At 31.4% G+C, this 16,301-nt stretch overlaps 1 long non-coding RNA gene across 1 annotated transcript; it reads left to right on the top strand.

The window, feature by feature from the left end:
* Positions 1-402: 402 nt before the first annotated feature.
* Positions 403-2,260, top strand: LOC143071150 (uncharacterized). The gene is made up of 2 exons (XR_012976807.1): positions 403-607; positions 1,006-2,260. It is a non-coding gene; the product is annotated as an uncharacterized LOC143071150 (long non-coding RNA).
* Positions 2,261-16,301: the final 14,041 nt, after the last annotated feature.

The raw sequence follows: 16,301 nt of genomic DNA, 5'->3' as shown, positions 1-16,301 counted from the left end.
TTTATCATTAATATCACAATTTATATGCATTCGTTTATATTGCAATGCAAGTTCATGTAAACCTTATTTAATTTTTTTTTATCAACATGATTGAAGAAAATAAAGGCTATAGTAGTCTGTGCAAAAAAAAAAAAAGAAGACAGCAAGTGATTTTCATATCAAAATATTTCAGGCTTGACATATTCCAAATATTTGTATTTTGTTTGATGACTTTGAAGACAGATACATTTTTGGAATTCTGTTATTTTTCCACAGAAACAAAGATAACACAATAAACCGTAAACATTGTAAATATACTAATTTTATGTAACTACGACGACAGAATGTCAAATTCATAAACAAAATCACATTTATTTACGTTGTAAAGTATGTTAACTTCTAATATTTTACATGTATATTTTATTTGAATTTCGTGTTATTATTGTGACGATCATGTTTACATTTATTACTGAAATATTTAGATTCGTTTCGACCCAGAAATCTTACACGTTTCCCTTAGGGCCAGGACATTAAATTCTTGAAAACAACCAGATGCCCATGTTCTTTTATTATAAAGCTAATGATTGAACAGTGATGACCACAAGAGATTTACAGATTCAGTTTTAAGGTGAGTTTAAAAATACGAAAAGAAAATATATTATTTTTCATAAATGACTCAGTACCATTACATACATACAGCATTAATGCAACTTTTTAGAACACTGAATGTTAAACAGTTTGATTTGGTAAAATTAATGCAATGATGCTGTTTATTTATTAAACAATTAAAAATGCATTCGTGTTGAAGGCTACGTGGTGAAGACCTTACTTCGACTGATAATGGTTTACTTTTACAAATTTTAACTTGGATTGAGAGATGTGTCATTGACACTCATACCACATCTTCTTATATCTATCTATAAATCACAGGATTTCAAATTTGATGATAAAAGAAAATTAGTAAAAATCCATAATAATTATTAAAAAAATCATATTTAATATATTAAAACAAATTCTTAATTTCAGACATGACTACATTAAAGTTACCAGTTTTATTAGTATGTGTGCTTGTAATACACCACACGGTGGCAGCACCAGCCCTACATGATATGGTGGCAGCACCTGCATTACAGATATCAAAGAAGTTCCACGCGCCAACAGATGGATCATGTGACTATACATCGTTGTTGAGATGTCTCGTGAGCTCGACTACTACATTATATGATGACTGTGTTACTAAGTGTGAGAACGACTACGATACAAGACACAAATGTCAAAAAGTATGTTATGAAACAGGCTTTACAAAACTTGAAGCATGTATCATAAACTTTAGCATCAGAGCTAAGTACGAGTTTTAGTAGTTTTAGTGACAGTTTACGAATGAACATTGTACGATTCCGGATTTGTGGTGATAAGAACGTTGAACATAAAAAGTTTATTTAGCACTTCAACTTGCTTCGTAGATTAACAAAAACCGACCAGTACTACTGCCTTTTGGAGATTATCACTCAGTCTGCCGTATCAGAAATATATTTAAATTGTTGCTTAACTATATGTAATGTGTATATAATACCACACTGTAAAGTTAACCGTACATTTTCATTGAAAAACTAATCCATTTTTGTATACACAATCGATATTAAAAGTGTTAATAGAAACATTGTATTAACTCGTTTAAATAATTTGCATGGGAAAAAATTAAAATTGTAGTTTCGTTGTCATGACATATTTTTTTTACCTACATTGTGTCGTGGAATTCGTTTTAGTACTTTGAAGCTTAAAGTAGCATACAGCTTTTGTTCTTTTTGAAAAATGACACGATAACAACTCATCTCTTCGAATTCGGTGTAGTGAGTTGCGTGTTCAAACTCACCATCATAGGTCTTCCTTGCTTTCATTTATTTTATATGATTTTTTTTTTGTCCATGAAATTTACATAATCATAATCATGGCGTATTTAAATTACAAAATCAAAATTATAAATTACTGTCACATATCATTAATATGTGATAATTATTTTCAAATGAATGGTTGAGTGATGCGTTCCTTTATATAACAGTATCATTTGGAAAAAGCGAGTTATTGTTTCCTGATGAACATTTATGTTATGTTTCAAGATAAAGACAATTGAATCGGATGCGTTGGTATTCGATTATCAATCATATTATTGAGTTATTGAACAATTTATTGAGTAGAATCTCGATACTACTAATACAACATTGGAATACTTTAATAAACCATTTTATTCATTGGAATACTTTAATAAACCATTTTATTCATTTGAATACTTTAATAAACCATTTTATTCATTCTTCGGAGTTTTTTTTTATCTAGATTGTTTTTGTTGATTTTTTCAAATTTATAGATATATTTAAGATACACATGTTATTACATGTTACATGTTATAAGTATTATGCCTATGGGAAATTCTGTTCTATGATACGAATCTTATAAATGCTTAACAATGACATGAATAAAGGCAACAGTAGTATACCGCTGTTCAAAACTCATAAATCCAGGGACAAAAAACAAAATCGGGGTAACAAACTAAAACCGAGGGAAACTCATTAAATATAAGAGGAGAACAACGACATAACACCGAAACGTAACACACACAGAAACGGACCAAGCATCAGACAAAACACCACGAGAATAACAAATATAACAAGAAAACCAAATACATGAATTTGGGATAGAACGTTTAACATAGTCACCAGACCAAAAAAATAAATAATAAGAAGTATTGGAAAGAATGAATTCTTTTGGCAAAAGTTCACTTCAGAGACTAACGCGTTTGGTTTTGCATACATGTGGAATCTGATATACAGTAGTTGTCGTTTGTTTATACGTGTTTTTCGTTTCTCGTTTTTTATATAGACTAGACCGTTGATTTTCCCGTTTGAATGGTTTACACTAGTAATTTTGGGTCCCTTTATTGCTTGTTGTTCGGTGTGTGCCAAGGCTCCGTATTGAAGGCTTTACATTGACCTATAATGGTTTACTTTTATAAATTGTTATTTGGATGGAGAGTTGTCTCATTGTCACTCACACCACATCTTCCTATATCTATATTCCTGTAAAGTTTATTTATATAAAAAGGTATTTATATATTTTCGAGTTTCTTGCTCTTCTGTCGATTCTTGATCACATATTAACAGTATCACACGAGTTCCTAAACTAAATCTATCAAAAGAGGGACGAAAGATACCAGAAGGACAGCCAAAGTCATAGATTGAAAATAAACTGACAACGCAACTACTCTGAGAAATATTAAACTGGACACATTTTTTTGTTATTTCTTAGTTAATTTCTATTCAATCGTATATCTATTTACGTAAACCTTGTGCATCATTGTTGTCTCGCTTTGTTTTTATTTCTTTTCAATTGTATATCTGTTTATGTATACCTTGTGCATCCTTGTTGTCTCGTGTCTTTATTTCTTTTCAATCGTATATCTATTTATGTATACCTTGTGCATCCTTGTTGTCTCGCTTTGTTTTTGTTTCGTTAATAGATATAAGAAATGTAATGTATTTTTGGTTCGAAGGGGTGTTTCATAATTTGTTCTTTTTTGAAAATTTTGCATTTATAATAGGTGTCACGCCACTAATTCACGAAACCCTAGACTTTCAAAGCTGTATTCTGATTTTTCAAGCTGTGATGTTTTCCCTCCCCCAATATCAGCTATACCTCATGGAAACTGATCATTCAGGTTGTGCCTATTGTATAATCCAATTCAATTTATTTGAATAAAATACTGTTTAAACTTCAAACTGATCATTAAATCCTGCGTCAGTTTAAAGGAATTTTAAAAGGAACTGGTTACCAACAGTAAAATGGTATTAAAACAGGTCTATTTGGCAGAATTTCAACTATATGTACACATATATACACTCAACTTTCGGACATACATGTAAGAGCATTTGTGTTTATACAATGTAGATATTACAACGATGCTGACAGGAACATGGTCTTCGATCTTTTTATCACTGTCCGTTTGGTATAAATAACAAGTTAAGTGGGAAAAAACACAGTGAAAGTTGTTAGAAAATGCCCACAGTCAAAACAACACCTTATTATCTTTATATACATATTACTAAAAACCACTATATGCGTAAATAATCAATGATTTCCATGTAAAATAAAATATAGATAAAAAGATGTGGTATGAGACAACTCTTCATCCAAGTCACACTGTATTAAATTAATAAACAGTTTTAAAAAATGTCATAGGTCAAAGTTCGGCCTTCAACACGAAGCATACCGAACACAAATCTATCAAAGACCCCAAAATGACAACTATTAAACAATTCAAACAGGAAAACCAAGTCTTATTTATATAAAAAACGAGAAAAGAGAAACACATTAACACACGACACCCCTTAACCTCGATAAAACAATTCTATATAAGAACAAACTATACAAATCAGTTGAAAATGGATCAACTCATTTTATTGATACAAAGCATAAAATTTTTTAATAAACACACACAAGACACGGCACATATTTGAGAGTTTCGCAGTTACCGAAAGCTTGTTCAAAGCCATTGACATGTGAAAAAACATCTAAGACCAAAATGACAATCAATAAAATTGCGACTTTCAATGGATTTAGTGTAAAGACGTCATGAACTTAACTTAACTTAACTTAAGATAAAAATAGGAAAATTAACAATAGAAAAAGAAAAATCGCCCCTGCCGTAAATTTTGTATAGAATTTGCAAGGTACAGCAAAACTATCTAAATCTAGGAAAGGACAGTTATTGCTGTGCATATTTGATTTAATTAATGGTAGTTTATTTCGGTAAATTTTGTCAATGCATTTGGAGAATTCAAAATATCATCAATACAACGGTAAGTGTTATTGAATTCTGGTATCTTATGGTTCTCTTAAATATGTCACAATTCAGAAACGACAGAAATATGTGATTATAACAACTATATATATGTATATACAAACAAACAGACAGACAACCATCCAGTCGCAAACATAACCCAATTTAAATGGATGCATTACAAAGATAATTGATTTTATAAATAAAATTAAAAGTTCAAACCACAACATTATGAACATATCCTAAAATATGATTAAATCAAGTCTTATGACAATGACAAACTTAATTATAAACAAACACGCAATATCTAGTAAGGAATAGATTTACACGTTGTTAACACCGAAAATCGTTTTACTACCTCTACATAACATAATAATTTTATACAGACAATGGAAATAATTTTGAAATAGTGTTTGATTCAATTTGCAGAAATTTCATTCATGGATCTACAATCTGTCGATACCTGTGTCTTGGCATTGCACAAGGTCATGTTTTTCTCTGTTTATTATGTCTCTACACTAAATCCATTGGATGTTGGATGTAAACTGATTGATAATTTAGTCTTAGATGCATGATATTTTTTTGTTAGTTGTTAGTGGCTTTGAACTAGCTGTCAGTAACTTTGAGTACTCTCAGATCAGTACTTATTGTCTTTTTGTTGTTTGGATATACAAGTACCCGGCCGCGTCTCCTTTGTTTTTTTGTTATATGTATTTCTATTTGTATCCATCTGATGACTTTTTCAACTGTTTTTTATAGTTCGTTCTTATATTGTACTGTTACACGACTGTCCCAGGTTATAGGGAGGACTGGGATCCCGCTAACATGTTCAACCCAGCCACAATATGTATGTATATGCCTGTCCCAAGTAGGAAGACTGCTATTCAGTGGTTGGCGTTTGTCGATGTGTTACATATTTATTTTTCGCTCATTTTTTGTACATAAATTAGTTAGTTTTCTTGTTTGAATAGTTTTTCATTTTTCATTTCGGGGCCTTTTATAGGTGACTGTGCGGTATGGGGTTTACTCATTGTTGAAGGCATACGGTGACCTATAGTTGTTAATTTCTGTGCCAATTGTTCTCTTTCGGAGATTTGTCTCACTAAAAATCATACCACATCTTCTTTTTTATATTCACAAGGACCTTCCTTTCTATCTGCATTCATGACTTGTCGATCATGAGCAACACGAAATTGTATTTCTTTTGGAACGACATCTTAATACTTTTTCTGAACACGTGAGCTCCCACAAAATGTCGGTAGTGTTCGTGTTGCACAATCTACTGTTTGTATAGCTGACATCGGTAAGCGTTTACTAATTGTTGAAGTGCTTGTGGTGAAATTTTATTGCTGTATAAATATGCTTCATTTACAATCTGCTGGATAATGGTCTCATTGGTAATCATACCACATCTTCTTATTTCATAAGGTTTAGTATTGTAATGTAGATCATTATAATTCTTTGTTAAAAAATGTACAAAAACATATGTTTACAATTTTTCGGTTTGAATGTTCTCTGATCATTTAAATTGTTTCCTTTAAAAGACGTAATACTGAATATTCTCAGAACAACGATATATATAAGTACCTGTCCAAACACATACAAGTAGCATAGCTGCGAGAGTGATAGAGCAGATTGCTATTAGGCGAAGCCTAGGTTGACAATGCTTTTTCGATGTTACCAATTTGTTAAAACGTAGATTATTTACCTGATGTAAATTCAAATCACGGTCCTTTAAATTATCGGTTTTTGATTGTTCTGGACGAGAGGATGACATAAAGTAAATTATCTCCCGCGTATTAGCCAATCAAAATATGGAATTTTAACATGAAGTATTATAAAATAATGTGGTATGAGTGCCAATGAGACAACTAATTCAAAGTACGGTCATTAACACGGAGTGTTTGTTTCTAGTTTGTTATTCTTTTTTTAACCCCCCAAATGATGGTTTTGATGGCTTATCTGTGGTGTTCTGTTATGTTTTCATGAACAGCCTAACCCAAGTTTATGGCTATAAAGAACTTGAAAAATGGTCAAGAAAATCATAAAAGCCCTTCCTTTGACAATGTTGTTTGTCTTATGACTCCATTACGTCCACGTTTTTTCCCGTAGATATTTAAATGTGAAAATACGCGTGGAAAGTATGAGTAATTATTTCAAATAACACTATAGGTGTTTTCAGGACATAAAACTGTTATCCTTACACCACCCCCAAAAAAAACTTAGTCAATATTTTATAGAAAAGCGTTCAATACCAAAGAAAGCATGTCGACAACTTGGAAATCATGATGTAAATTAAATATTTTTTCTATTTATTTTTGTGCTCTAACTGTGATGTTAACTTTCATCTATACTTATCCTCGCTATAGATAATCATTTATGCATTTTTTACTTCCTTAAACTTTTCCTGTCTTTCGGGTAAGTTTTCTAATAATAATTTTCGAGATCCGCTTTACCAGTTTCGTTATATGTTGGAATACCTTATATGCTGCGACATCATTGCAACTACTGACATTCTAATTTCATATTTTCTTTTTATGACATAATCAGAAATTTTGATTAACTGTTTCTACTACTGCTTAACAAGTTAGTTTGAATGTTTATATTCAAAGCAATACGAAAAAGAGGTTAGTTGGTTTGAAATCATCAGGCCATTGGAAGAATGACATTGTTTTTTTGACCGAATTCATCACGCCGATAGTTGAAAAAAGATCATGTTTACAATTAAAGAAACAATGAGAATTATCGTCCTATATTGATACTGCCTTATTGTTTTACATGAAACATTATATTTTCAGACACGAGACTGAATCGAACTTCGAAGGTTTTGGAAAAGTATTGGAAAACTGTAGACATGTAAATGAATTCACTAACTTTCATGCATATAGATGATATTTTGGCTCTTAATAATGACGACTTCAGTATGTATATGAAAGAAATTTATCCTGCTGAACTTACTTTAAATAAAGCTAATACTAACAATGACCACTGTCCTTTCCTCGATCTTGATATCTATATCACTAACGGAAAGCTGAATACTAAAATTTATGATAAAAGAGATGATTTTTCATTTCCTATCGTTAATTATCCAATTTTAAATGGTGACGTTCCCTTGTCACCATCTTACGGTGTTTATATATCTCAACTTGTACGATTCGCTCATGTATGTAACAATGTTTTAGATTTTAACGAAAGAAATTTATGTATTACTGAAAACTTATTATACCAGGGTTTTCAATATCACAAACTAGTCAAAACATTTACTAAATTTTATCATCGGTATAAGGACATCATTCGTAAATATAGCTCAACATGCAGACTTCTTATACGTTCAGGTATTTCACATCCAATTTTTTATGGAAATATTCTTTATAAAGCACAAAGGTGTCAGTATTCACCTAAAAAAACTAACAAAACTTTTGAATAGACTTATTAAGAAGGGATATAGTTACGATACTGTTGTCAGGTCATTAAAGATTGCATATTTTCGCGTTAATATTGATTCACTTATAGGGTCTTTGCATCGGAACTAAACACATTTATTCAAAAACCAGTTGTTGGCATGACACGGGTTATGTTCTTCTCATATATTTTATGATGGTATGATACTAAACCCCTAACGGGAAGGATTGTGCCTGATGTTCATATGATGAAATTATAATCTTTCAGTCAGTTTAATTGAAGTCTGGAGCTGGCATGTCAGTTAACTGCTAGTAGTCTGTTGTTATTTATGTATTATTGTCATTTAGTTTATTTTCTTTGGTTACATCTTCTGACATTAGACTCGGACTTCTCTTGGACTGAAATTTAATGTGCGTATTGTTATGCGTTTACTTTTCTACATTGGCTAGAGGTATAGGGGAAGGGTTGAGATCTCACAAACATGTTTAACCCCGCCACATTTTAGCGCCTGTCCCAAGTCAGGAGCCTCTGGCCTTTGTTAGTCTTGTATTATTTTAATTTTAGTTTCTTGTGTACAATTTGGAAATTAGTATGGCGTTCATTATCACTGCACTAGTATATATTTGTTTAGGGGTCAGCTGAAGGACGCCTCCGGGTGCGGGAATTTCTGGCTACATTGAAGACCTGTTGTTGACCTTCTGCTGTTGTTTTTTCCTATGGTCGGGTTGTTGTCTCTTTGGCACATTCCCCATTTCCATTCTCAATTTTATTGTATGTTAGTAGCAAGTCCGTGAAAGTTGTTAATTGGAAGTATAAAGGCCAAATATGCACCTACGTGTACAGAAACAACACTGTCTAAATATGAAAAGTTGTTATGGAAAGTTGATAACGTCTTTTTGTCTTATATCAAAGTTTTCATCCCCCCCCCCAAAAGTCAATTCTGGAAATGAACACTAAAGATTCTATTGACTGCCACTATGAGCTTTATTTAGTTGGAGCTGTTTTGGATATTTATATTTCTATATTATGGGACTTATAGCTTTATACTTATCACAGGGGTTGGACTTAAATGTGCAGCACGACGGATGCCACATGTTGAGTATTATTTGCTTACCCTTAGAAGCACCTGATATAAGGTCCTTTGTGTCACGGATCCGTGCTCGTGTTCATCAGTCTTTCTATATTGTGTTTCGTGTACTGTTGTTCATCTCTTTAATCTTGTTCTTTATTAGCCATGATATCGTTACTTTGTTTTTGACTTATGAGTTTGTATATCCATTGAGTGATATTGAGTATTGATTTAAAAACTTAAAACACTAGGAACAGTAAGGTTACATAAGTTTAGTCAAGTAGAATGCCGCAGTGTTTAAGTGACTAGTGACATTATTCTAGCAGCATAAAGTATATTTGAAGTAGAATAGTAGGATTTACTTCCCTGGGATCAGGTTTCTGTTTATCACAATGTTGTTCTCGGGTCAATTTTTCTATGTCATATATCTAAATGATTATAAATCATGTCTAGATTACTAACTAAGGTTAAACATAATTGATTTATTCGAAGTAAAATGAATTATGCACAAAGAAATTATCATACAAATGTGTAGTTTTCTCCTGATTACAAAATTTAACAGTACAATAAATAAAATGGTAACATTAAATGCAGGATTTTGAAATTAACAACATACGAATTTAAATCGTGATGATGATGATGTCGCTGCTGCTGCTGATGATGATGATGCAAATAATATATTTGGTAGAATTTCCCATCAACAAGTCAATTATAGCAACAGTTGATCTGATCATATAATATAACAGTTTGGTAAGTTACAATATATTGTAAAAAAAACCGATAACTTTATCACCATTTTTTTAAATAGATACACATATATATAGTTGAATTCCTTTCGACCAGCCACATATTATTTGCTATGTGGTGAACCAAGTTCTAAAATTTTGAAAATTTCCTACCATTTGTGTTGAATTTGACGTCTAGTCCTTGGCAATCCAATTGCCCAAGAACAAAACACACAATCGCCTTTGCTCATATATGTCTGTGCTAATTATTTAATATTAAAAAGAAGATGTGGTATGATTGCCAATAAGATAACTGTCCACAAGAAACCAAAATAACACAGACATTAACAACTATAGGTCACCGTACGACCTTCAACAATGAGCAAATCCCATACCGCATAGTCAGCTATAAAAGGTCCGATATAGCCTGTTTAAGGTTACAGAAAATCATCATTTCGCCCAGAAAACCATTGAAACTTGCACAGTTCTTTATAAATAAAAACAACTAATCGAAAATATAAGGCTGATAATATTGTTCACAAAACGAGTGTAACTCACAAGTATATATCTCCCAATTGATACGATATTATCGGTCTTATATTTCCTATCGTGATTTACTTGATAGAAGGTTGCGACTCACAAGGAAGCTATCAAACCAGGAGTTCAAAACGGTGCCAGTGGCGGATAACCGTTTCATGGATGATATCGGATATATTCCTTATATCGCAACTACACCCCCCTTCCCTTTTAACAAATGTGACCTTCCGAATAAGACTACTTACCGGGTTTGTAATAGCATGAACATCACAACGAGTGCCATGTGTGGAGCAGGTCTGGATCTGCTTACTCTTTCAGATTTCCTGAGATCACCCCCCGTTTTAGGTGTGGTTCGTGTTCAGTTTTCTATGATGTCTTGTGTACTATTATTTGTCTGTTTGACTTTTTCTTTTTAGCCATAGTGTTGTCAGTTGATTTTCTATGAGTTTTACTGTCCTTTTGTTATCGCTTGCCCCCCCCCCCCCCCTCCGCCTTTGCACATTTCCAAAATTTAAACCCAAATGCACCTGCGTCACAATTGTTTCCAAACTGACAGGTTAATGTATTAAACCAAGATGTAAAAATATATATATTTTTTTTAAATTGATATGCATTATTTATAACTTTTTACTGGTAAGCAGTCCATAACACTTACTTAACCTTTCATGTGACTTGAGATGTATAGCAGTAATTCAATTTTTTTTATACGTTCATCCGAAAAATTCTAGTCTTGAAAATTGGACGCTTATACATTAGATGATAAAAAATAACACTTGACAATTCCGTGGCACATTTCTGTATATACCTCGACACTTTCTACATAATAAACTGTTTGTACCAAGTCAGGAATATGACAGTTGTTATCCATTCGTTTAATGTGTTTGAGCTTTTGATTTTGCCATTTGATAAAAGACTTTCCGTTTTGAATTTTCCTTGTGGTTTGGTATTTATTGTTATTTTACTTTTTTCATCAGGAACTTTTAAACCTCAAAATTACAATGCCATTGAAATATAATTACCTTTAAATAGATATGAACTTTCAACCATCATACATATATTCACGTACCCCAAGATCGAAAAACATAAATATTTAACCTAAATTGATGTGGCGACGTCTTGTGCTTTTACACCAAATTATGATACAGAAGAGCTAGGGGAAATTGATGAACCTAACATTACGGTTTATCATACTTAAGTATTGTTAAAGTCTTGTAATATTAAACTTACATCACTACCGCATTTTTGGCTGCTTTGTATACTGGTACATCCATAATCACATTTTTATTTGAAAAAAATTTCTTCTCTTAGAAATGGACGTTTTATTAACCCTTTGATAATTTATAAACTATCTTACAAATTCGTAGTAAGCAAGTTCAACTTGTTTCCCATACTACGAGAAGCACTAGTAATTGAAACGATATAACTAGAAGTTTTGTTTAAGTTATCCTTTCTTTCGACGTTTTCTTAATTTTTTACGTGCTTCCATGTACTTCTATGTGCCATTCTTATTCCACTAATCGATATTAAAGCAGGATTGGAAAAAATAATAAATAAATGGTCTGTTTATCTACATGTGCCTTCCCTTAATCAGGAACCTGGTCAACGATGGTCTAAGTGTACAACTTAATATGTGTTTTGCTCATATGTTATTAGCAAATTTGATTTCAAGGGGTAAATGTTTAATAAATCTGCTTGTATTATTCACATCGTTTATGACTTGGGCGATTATAGTCCAGTCAAACGAAGATTTAACCTCAAACTAATTGCAACAGAAAATGTTTTAGTTCTAATCTACAGCATTATGCCCTTTATACCATTTATAGCATTATGCCCTTTTTACGCATCAATGTAAATATAACGGAATTTTTTCTACATTTGAAAATGCCTGTACCAAGTCAGGAATATGACAGCTCTTGTCCATTCGTTTTTGATGTGTTTTGTTATTTGATTTTGCCATGTGATTATGGACTTTCCGAATTGATAATCCTCTTCAGTATTTTTGTGATCTTACTTTTTTTTATATATACACATAAAAATGTCCCATAAAATCTTACTTGAGGAAAGCTCAAAATCAGCATTTTTAATTTCCTATGGAAATGAATATTCGAAGGGGAGATAACTCTTACAAAAATGAGTCTTTTTTGGTCAGTTTTTGCTTGTTTTTCTTAAAATTTATGTAAAGTATGATACTTTGATGGGGTTATAAGTTTGTATTTGACTAAATTATATAATCTTCTGCTGATGAAATGTACAAAACCGAAGTGTTATGGGTAGTTTTATTTTTTTGCGTGCATTTTTCATTAAAGAAATTGCAAATTTGAAGATTTGTGAACATTTTGAAAAAATAATGTGAACATTTGGTATTGTTTATATCTTTATATTATATTTTTTCAGCAACTAACTTATCTAAAGAAACTTTAAACCACAAAAAGAAAAATACATGCTTAATCATTTTTATTAAATTTGAGATTCTTTACCTTGCAATGTGGAAAAGTTCAATAAATGGTCAACTAATGGATTATGAAATCTAGATTATAACTTGATAAAGATATGAAAACACCTTTAAAGTTGTTTGTTATACTCTAAAGACCGCTAAAAAATTAAGAATTAATACATTCTGATGAATAGAAGCGGTAAAGTTATAATTTTGTATCAATTTTTATTGATATTTCTGCCTTTTTTGCGAGAGTTATCTCCCTTTCAATGCAAATCTCCATAGGAATTTTAAATGGTGATTTTTTAGTCTTCCTCAAGTTAGATTTTATGGGACTTTTTTCTTTGTATATTTGGGGTATAATGCTAAAGATTAAAACTTAAAAATCTTCTGTTGCAATTACTTTCGGGTTAGGGTAAAATTTTTGCTAGATTGACTGGACTATTATATGCCTGAAACATTGTATATGTAAAGTTAATTAAAATCAAGAATTTATTTTCAAATCGATGTAAACAAGATATATTCATATACTTTTTCTAAGTTAGTTTGGTATCCAAAACAAGTATGACATTTTATATTCGATGAGTGTTTAAAGTAATCGTACGGTATGCAAAAAGCACGACTCGAATTTCGAGAACTGGAGAAGGAAAGTCTACTTCATCTAAAGTTTAATGCTAATGTTAAATGTACTGTGTAGGAATATGTGTTCACTTTATTAACGTATAACAGTTAACTAAAATTTTACCAGATTTAAAAAAAAAATGAAAAATAATTATGTAGTGTTCGTTTCCAGTAAACTGAACATTTGTCGTCATTCAAAATGCAAATGTAATTACCCTTACCACTCTGAAATGACACAATACAAGTTTATTAATTTGGTATTGCACATTACATTACATGAACCAATGTGAAATTATGACACGACTTATACTTAGCTCATCAGATGTTTTGAAATATTAACATCTATGTGTCAGAAACACTTTACGTAGTAATTAATGCCTACAGATTTGATGTCATCAATTTATTACCCATTGTGCATCATTTTCATTTTCTATTGACATCCATTCTTTTATAACAGGCCTGCAATTGACCAATAAACTGACCTAGACTTCTCCATTGTAATATAGCTAAACGTTAGGAAAAGTGCAATGTCGAGAAAAAACCCTTTAGTTTAAATTGATGACTGTATGCTACAAGTCATCGCTTAGGGGATGATACATTGTAGATAAGATAACATTACCAACCGAGGCTAGGCTATGTGTGTACGGAATATTTTGTTATTAAAATAAAAGATAATAAACGATATTACGTCATTCATATTACTCGGTGGGGTTAGTCTATACCTATTGCTAGCTTAGGTAGCAATAAACAGTTAGGAAAAAATACAAAAAATTTGCCCTCATGAATTTTACCATCCCCTTTTCATTGCTTTCTTGCAATATCATGCTTACTGTTTGTGTCATATATGGGCATATGTATGTAATCAGAATCTTCCATAGATTTTATATCCAGTATATAAAATGGTAAAATATAATTTCTTTTTGGTGTATCCATGGCAACAATCTGCATTTATTTGTTATAAAATATTGCAAAAAGGGGGGGGGGGGGAAGATGTCACATATTTCCCAAAAATTTGGCTAAAAGTAGAATTTCAATCGCTTGAAGTAATACCTTTTCTGAAACTGTGTACATATATCATTCAGAAAATCCGATGAAAATCATGTCTTTCATCTCATTTTTTTGTAAAATTGCGTCAAAAACTTCGTGTAGAAAAAGAGTGTTTGTAAACAGTACATTAATTTCTGGACCGATGGCCGGTCTAACTATGAAAATACGGATTGTCAAACAGAAAACAGCCCATAAAACATGTAAAAAATAATCTTGATGCACTTATAAACCATCTTTGAAGGCTAAATTATTACACAATAACTTTCCTATTTGAAAAATCCACAGGGGCCAAAATGCGAAACTAAACTCCTAACTGTGTATTGCTACCTTAGATTGAGGTTCATTCACTAATTTTATGATAAAACCGGATAAAATAAAAACTCATGAAAGATACCGAATTGATAATTGTGTACGTTAGACGCACGTTTTGTCTATAAAGACTGACCAGTGACTCTCAAATAAAAAAGTAAAAAGGTGTAATACAAAATGAAGTTGCAGAGCTTGGAAGACCTGAGTTATCGAAAGGTTTTGCCAAATTCAAAGTAATCCTTACTATTTTGCACAATTCAACACTGTCATTGCAAGATTTAACTAAGATAAATTTTGTTTAAAGTTTTGTTGTAGTAACATATAATTCTGCTTCAAATATAACACCAAAAGAGACATATAGACCTTCTGTTGTTGTTTTTTTTATGGTTGGGTTGTTGTCTCTTTGACACATTCCCCATTTCCATTCTCAATTTTATACTATAAAAACAGAGAGGAAACATGTAATGTGAAAATAAAAACAGGATATGTTGTATTGTTTTATAAACGAATCATATCGATTTCAGTGCTTTCAACACGTGCTTTACACGATTCTACAACCCTTTCTTCCTTAAAAAATGTACTGTACTACCAGCTGTGGAAAGTAACTTCATTATTAAACTGTTTGTAAAAGATCGCAATAAATCATTTCGATATGCTTAAGCAGTGAACTTAGGTTTACATAAGAATGTAGTAGATATTCGTCAATGCCTAATACAATAGCTATATCTTATACAACGTCCTTTTCCTATTAATTAATCTGGTATATTTCAGACATATAACAGTCATGGTATCATCAGTAACATAGGACATATTCATAAATGGGTTTGCATCGCAGTTTAGTTTAGTTTAACCTAGTTTCAGCTAGAAAAGAGTAAAATTACAAAAAAAAAAATCCGAGGAAAATTCAAAACGGCAAAAAGCTCTACAGAGCTTATGGTTGTAGTATTTCATGTAACCCGACTTAAAAATAAATTTTTGTATCTTATCTTATCTTACCTAACGGAAAGTCCCTAATCAAATAACAAAATCTTGAGTTCAAACAGATCAAACGAATGGACAACCAGACTTGGGGTCAATTACATTGGAATGTAATTAATTAAATTACACATTACATTGCAAATATGGTCAATTACACTAATTACACATTACACAGTTTTTGAAATGTAATTAATTAAATTACAATTACTTTACTAAAGTAATTAATTAAATTACACATTACATTTCATCATAATATTTATTAACCAATATTATACATACATGTATGTTTAATGTATGTGTAAAATATTCATGTAAACATAGTTTAAGCGTTGCATTTGATAATCATGAGTAATTTTAATGTTTTGT

Source organism: Mytilus galloprovincialis, chromosome 4, assembly GCF_965363235.1.
Source record: "Mytilus galloprovincialis chromosome 4, xbMytGall1.hap1.1, whole genome shotgun sequence".
In the NCBI taxonomy this organism is placed as follows: Eukaryota; Metazoa; Mollusca; class Bivalvia; order Mytilida; family Mytilidae; genus Mytilus; species Mytilus galloprovincialis.
The sequence above is the reverse complement of the archived record's forward strand: the minus strand, read 5'-3'. Positions and strand labels throughout refer to the sequence as shown.